Below are 6,920 nucleotides of genomic sequence, written 5' to 3' on the forward strand. Positions count from 1 at the left end.
CCCCCTTCCCCTTTTGACTTAAAACTGCACAAATATGAGATGAAAAGAAAAACATTTTGCAATCAAGGTGCAGGGCACTAACCTCTCCTTTTATAATCATAACCTTTTTAGCCCACAGGTCTCAGAAACCTGAAAAAAGTCATGTGTTCAGCACACGGTCAGGAAAAGAACCATGGGCTGCAGCATGACCGTTCTCTCTTGAATTCCCCACAAAATGGACACTGGGATCAGGGCTCAGTCAACACAAAACAATTCTGTCCCTCATACCAAATTGTGACACACCCAAGATGAGAGGCAGCCCACTCAAGTCTTGGGGTGCACCCAGGTCATCCCCAGGCCTTTCCAGTGCCTGAACCTTTCTTTCATCCTCTAGGCAAATGGCTGTTATTTCAGATGAAGATGTCTAACCACCTTTCCAGTGCTACAAGAATCTAAAAGGGCTCATCAGTGACATTTGCAACATCAGTTTTCCCCATTCTTGTCCTCAGTCAGGTTGTGATGACTGCTGCCTTGGAATCCTGGACTCTGCCTGGGCCACTCACACAGCAAGCGAGGGGAAAGTCTTCTGTGCACATGGCAGCCAGGCCCAATCAGACTCCTTCCTTCTGTGGGAGAAGCTGGCTGCAGAGAGAAGAGGGTACCGCCCACAGCCAAACTCCAGATGCTCAACAGGGCTCCCCTGCCTCCCAGGCCTATCCGCTGCCCTTCCCGCATCTGGGCGCTTAGTTCTCTCACCACCACTCACGGGGAGGTTGAGGTGAAAGGAAAGGAGGTCTCTGTCCTCAGACTCTGCAAAATGAAAGACCTGATGGAATCTAACCAGGAAGGGGCTTAGAACCCAGGTTAGCTCCAAAAGGGTGAACTGTGACTGCCCCCTCCCCCGACATCCTGGTCAGGGCAGCCTCTGCCTGAATAATATTCACTCAGCCACCGCTCAGTAGCTCGAATCCCCCAGCCTCTGGCTGCCAGTGCAACATGCACAGCAAACAAAAGGATTTGAAAAATCAGTGCCTAAGAGAACAGAGACAGACTCCCGACTCCCTCCTTGAGAAACTCAAGGCCCTGAGGACCCTTAGTGGGGAGAGGCTGACCTGCAGTTTGCAGTCTGGAATGGACGATGCCTCAAACAGAGGCACCAGATATCCTTGCTGATGTCAGGGCAGGTCATCCCCACTTCCCTAAGTTTCTCTTAGCCCCGACTGGAGGGGAGCATTTATTTTGAAAGGCGAGAGAAAGAAAAGAAGCCTAGAGAGGAGGAGAGGTACAAGAGAGAGGAAGAAAAGGATCTTGGATGTGTCTCGGAGAGCATTTGTTGAAAACAAGATATTGTCCCTTTAAGCATATAAAAACAAGGCCCTTGAGCACGCAGTTCTCACTCTGGTACACAATTATGGGTGCTTTCGGCTGTCTAGCACTACTTCAAGTATGCTCTTAAGCCAGACTGTCAATGGCATGCTGAAAGCTATTCTGCTGGCTGCTATCATTAATAGCAAAGTGGAGAGCCGGGCTGATGAGAATTAAATGTGGGGGAGGGGCGGGTCATACCCAGTCATTACAAAATTACCACTATGAGAAAAGAGATAGAGCCACTTTGGGAAATAGAGTTCCAACCAGCGCATTACGGTGGGGAAGCAGACGGGGGGGCCACAGACACCCAGAGCGTCCCCCCAACGCCCCCGTCCCATGCCAGATGGACTGGAGCCAGCCCTGGAGAGCCATATGGGGATGGAGAGAGCCACTGAGTTGTGTGGTGAATGCGAGGGTGGAGAGGCCTTGGAGATCCCTGTGCTGCAAAATGTCACCACCTCCCCTCACTTCTCACCCTCCCCCTCCATTCCAGAGACTTCCTGGATGTATCTCATGGCACTCCCAGGAACTGTTGTCACCCTGATGGAGCCTGACAACCCCCACCCTTCCTTTAAGGCTCCACTCAAGTTAACAGTCCTTCTGCAGGGACGTCCTTTCTTCCCCTCTGGGATCAGGCTCCCCTTTCCCTGGAAGAGTAAAGCAAGTGTGGCTGCAGCAACCACATTAGCACTTACCTCACCGCATCGCAATTACTTATTTAGAGGCCTGACGCCCCAGTGGAGGGAATGGTGTCTTATTCGCCTGTGTGACCAAGCCGGGCCCACACTCATCCCAGACCCCTAATAACCGTTTTGGGAATGGATCCAACTCCCTCATTTCACTGATGAGGAAACTGGATGCTGAGCCACAGAGAACAGCCTTCAGATCAGCAAGACCAGCAGGCAGCCCACAGTAACAACTCCCACTTCCATCCCAGGGCTCTGTGCAGCTCAGTCACCCACCCATCCACAGCCTGAGCAACTGCCAATGCAGAGAACCCTGCATGTTTACTGAGCACCTACTACAGCCTGCAAGCACTGGAGACCTGGCAGAGGAGTATTCTCCGTAACTGCATAGTTTCAACACTGAGATAAGGAGGTTCACCCTGTGCTGGGTCACAAGGCAAAGCCCTGCTGTGAGTAGATTTATCGACTCCTGGCCCCTGGTGTCCCAGTATTTTGTACAAACAATGAGACAGAAAAAAAAATTCCTATGTGGAAGGGAAAAGGGAATTTATTCCTTGACTGACTCTCTCCTTCAACAATACCAACTCTGACTTGGAAAACCAGACCCTGTGTCTGGGGTGGAGGGAGGAATGAGGACAGGAGGAGCAGCTCAGGGCCTACCACACTCCATCTCCAGGAGTTTACAGACTAGAATTAGAAGGTTCCTAGGTGGTTTAGCTATCTTAACCTGTAAGATAAGGACAGGGCCATCTACCCAGCTCTAGAGTGGTCTCAATGATCAAATAGTCAAGAAAGACAAAGAACCCGCCCTCCGCCCAAAAAACCCCACTCTGTACAGCCCTACTTAGAGAAAAAGCACCCACAGAAACTGCAGTGGGAGACAGCCTTGAGGCACCCCCTCAAAGTCAATCACCTCCCTCTGTGCTAGATGGGACAAGGTAAAACGTGATTCCAGGATCAGTCGTCCCCAGAGCAGAGTAAGGATGGTGCCCAGGCAGGGAGATGACACAATCCCTGTGATTTCAGGGACCAAATCCGGTGACTCTAGGTGACATCAGGTAGAATCCAAAGCAAGATGAACTCTGACAAAGCTGCGAATTTCACAGCTCAACTCAGATGTCACACAAACAGGTTCTGCCCCACTGTCCAGTCTTCCCATCAAACCCTGACGCCTAATGACTTACCTAGCAGTGGTCAGAGGCCCTTTGAGCTGCTTTGCCTAGAAGTCTTATACCCAAGTCCATACTTCTTAGATATACTTCTTATACCCAAGCCCATCCTTCCAAGAAAGAGATTTCCCAGGTCCCCCCTTCAGTGCTGTGTTTATGGCCGCCTTGTGGCTCAGATAAAAAGTTCACAGGTTTTACCACCCAACCTCATCTGTGAACCTGCCCTCTGGGATTGCCAGTTATGCGTTCTGTGTTATTACTGAACATGCCAAATCATTAGTTGTGCAAATAGCTGGCAAATGGGGACAGGACTGTGGACACAGAAGGTTCAGCTGATATGGTTATACAACCTGAAATGGGGTACTTTGGACTTTGGTGGAGTCAGGTTAGTAGCCTGAGACTGGCTGGATAATAGCATGGGGGCAAGCAGGGGTAATTAAAGATGCAGTTTGCTAGGAGTAAGCAAAAGAGGCTTGCCACAAAAAGCTCTGGAATTCGGAGGGAACCTGTGCCTTCAGGAGTCTGGGCATACCAGTTAACATCTCTGGGCCTCAGTTTCCTCCATGAAGTCAAAGGGCTCTTTCATCCCTGGAACTCCAGGACTTGTCTGGGTTACTGAAAACAGTGACTGTCTATTATTGACATGATGCTGCTCCCGAATTAAAATGCCTCGAGTCAGCTTGCCAAACATCAGTGCTCACCAACAGAGGGTGAAAGGTCAGCCTGCCGGCTTCTCTCAGCACCACTTCTCAAAGCCACCACATGACAGTTGCTGTGGAGTCACTGTTTCTAAGCTGGCTTTGTCGTTTGCAGCTGACACTGGAAAGACTTTGCAGGAACAAGACGGGAACTGATGAGCCGGTCAGCCATCATCATCTCCCTGGCCCTCGCTGAATCATCCTTGACATTCTGCCTGGAAGCAAGAGCCTGGAGGAGGTGGTGACCTCTTCAAGTCCTAGGCCAGGCCTGTGATTCTGTAATCTTTGCTTTACCATAATTAGGGAGGGAGGCAGAAGAGTAGGAGGAGGAACCTTTTATTTTTTCTCTGGGATTTGACAGCTTGGAAGAGAAAGAGCAAGAGAGACAGAGACACAGAGCCAATCACAATGAGTTTAACCTCTCAGTAAAATCAAAACAGGCTGGACGCACCTCATCAGCTGCCCTCTGTCAATACTTGGGACCATCTGGCAGAACGAGAGGTTCTTGGCTAATTGGCATTTCCCATAGAGCCAATAAAGAGGAGCTTTTAAAAAAAATATATGGCGGTGGTGGTGGTGGTTGTGCGTGTGTGTGTGTGTGTGTGTGTGTGTGTGTGTGTGTGTGTAGGCTGAGGACAGCCACACTTCCTAAGGAGACAGTTCTGTAGATCATCTATTATATAAAAGTACAGAGTCCCCACCCCCACCCTGTGCGCTTAAAGATGAAGAATCCAGCCTGTTTGTTCCAGGCAGATGTAATCACACGAACAGTCAAGTCTAGAGGGCAGGACACTGCATGAATAATTCAAGCACTCCAGTCACTTGATTGTGTGTGCAGATAAAACACCAGTCAACCGCTAAACAGGTCAGCTGATAAACTTGTTTGCTCAGGCCTAACCACCATCCGCCAAACGCACCTAAGGCCCACACTACAATTAGTGGCAGGGTTTTCTTCTACAGAACCTTGCAAGCCTAGGGAGTGGCCAGAGCCATTAGGTCAGGGTTGTATTGCATTTCTCAGCCTGGTTTCTCCACCTCTTTGTTCCTACACAGCCACAGGGTGAGTTCACCCAACCCAGACTGCACAGCATGCATTCATGCTGGGAAGGGGTTGGAGGGCAAAGGCCCCAGGGCCTGGGGCAAAGGGCCTAGCTGCAGAGCCCAGAGGCTCTGATGTAAGCCCCTGCTCTTGCCCTCCAGGCTTCCTTGAAGCCTCAGTTTCCCACCTATAAAAAGAGGGTCGAGTCCCCAGGATCCACCACTAGCATCTGAGAGGATTAAAAGTGACCAGACCTCAGGCATTCTCTCCCTCAGAACCCCGTTTGGGGGATAGCCAGAAATCCCAGATGCATACAGCTGCTCTTTATACAATCCCCACCACCAAATGCATCAAGATGTTTAACTCTTCAGGGTTTTAAGGCCATCCCCAGAGCTCAGAATAGCTTTGCCAAGGTGACTTTTTTATACCGAAGAACCATCCACTCAGACACAGGGAACACCACCCATGCAGAGCTCAACATGCAAGGGCATATTACACCTTAATTACGAAGCTCTTAGAATAACTGCTGCTATAAATTTTGAACCTGGGTGCAATTACCCTCTTTAAACACACCCAAGATACTAAGTACAGAGGAGTGGGAGGGCTGGAGAAAGGGAGGAAGTGGCGCCTCACATAATATCCCAAAGGACTTAAAGCACCTGGGACCCCAGTTTCATCTCATACATTCTTCCTGAACCAGTCAGGTCTGGGCCAGTTCTGCCTAGAGTGAGGACAGAACTGATTTCTAGTCTTTCCTTCCCAGGAGAACTTTCTTTACATATAAAGCAGTGTCTATGGTTTCTACAGGTAGAGATGTCAAAATGCAGTAAGTAGTCTTCATGTGTGCCGGCCTAGGGACCCAATTCCTCGGGAAACCACAAGCTGGCTTCCCGTACTGCTCAGTAAATGCTGGCCCCTTTCTGGCTGCCCTTCACCCAACAGCAGGACTTCCCTCCAGGAGGGGAAAGGAAAGAAAACTACAGATTCAAAAGGCTCTATAGGAAGCCACTGAAGCGGGCAGGAATCTGCACACTCCCTCTGGCCCCCCTCCCCAGGGGTCACCTGCCCTTCTCACCTGCCTGGGGTCCTGTCCCCTTTAAAGAGCAAAATTTAAACCTCGTAAATGACTGTTAATTTAGAGCAGAAAATCCATTCACGTCACGGTCACCAAAGGCTAGAATGAGTCAACAGCCTTCTGAGATTTCAAGAACACCAATTGTTAAAAAGAACAACCGGCCTGAGCCATTTATACGTGCAAATCATGGCCAAGCCAAATTATAGGCAGCCTCTCCTTGGAACACAAATACACAAATAGGCCTCTCCCACAGCCTGGCCTAGCACAGGACTAGTTACTGATATGCACCAAGATAAAGGGTGTTTGTATTTGCTCAGTTTGAGGTATACTGTTATTAGAAGAGTGACAAAGTGAGGTAGTTTACATATCCATCAAAGGATACCACATCTAGCTAAACTGGTTTGACTTCAGGATTACAAAGCTGAGCTCAACTGCCAGCCATCTCCAAAGGCCTGGTGAGGCTGCCCCTGGCAAGTTACTTCACCCCTGGGCTTCGGCTTCCTCCTGTGAAATGGGGACGCAGCTGCTTTCAAATGAAGAGTTGAGAAACTCGCCTCCAAAATGCGAGACACTAGGATTGCATTTCACTCTGGCTTTACGTTTTTTAGGCCGTTTGTGGCTTCATTCCCTTAAATTTCGACAGCTCAGCCTAGCTTTTAAGGTCCTTGAAGTGTAATCTTATCGAGGCAGTGCATCACATTTTTGCAAGAAAAAGAAAGAAAAGCGGGGGGGGGGGGGGGGGGGGCCGGGGGGGGGACACGGGACCACACACACGACACGACACGACAGGACACGGACGGACACACCAGCAGAAGGAATCTGGACCTTCAAAGAGGCAGCCAGGAGTAGACTCTGGCCATCCCTGTGACCCCAGAAAGGAACTGACAGGCCCACCAAAAAAGCCAC

The 6,920-nt window shown here is 49.9% G+C and overlaps 1 protein-coding gene across 12 annotated transcripts in view; it reads right to left on the bottom strand.

Annotated features, from left to right (window-relative positions):
• Positions 1 to 6,920, bottom strand: part of Tle3 (TLE family member 3, transcriptional corepressor) — a 48,684-nt gene that overhangs the window by 37,961 nt on the left and 3,803 nt on the right. The gene's annotated exons all lie outside the window — the stretch shown is intronic.

The sequence above is a fragment of the Nannospalax galili genome, unplaced genomic scaffold (assembly GCF_000622305.1).
Source record: "Nannospalax galili isolate Female #2095 unplaced genomic scaffold, S.galili_v1.0 scaffold54, whole genome shotgun sequence".
Lineage (NCBI taxonomy): Eukaryota > Metazoa > Chordata > Mammalia > Rodentia > Spalacidae > Nannospalax > Nannospalax galili.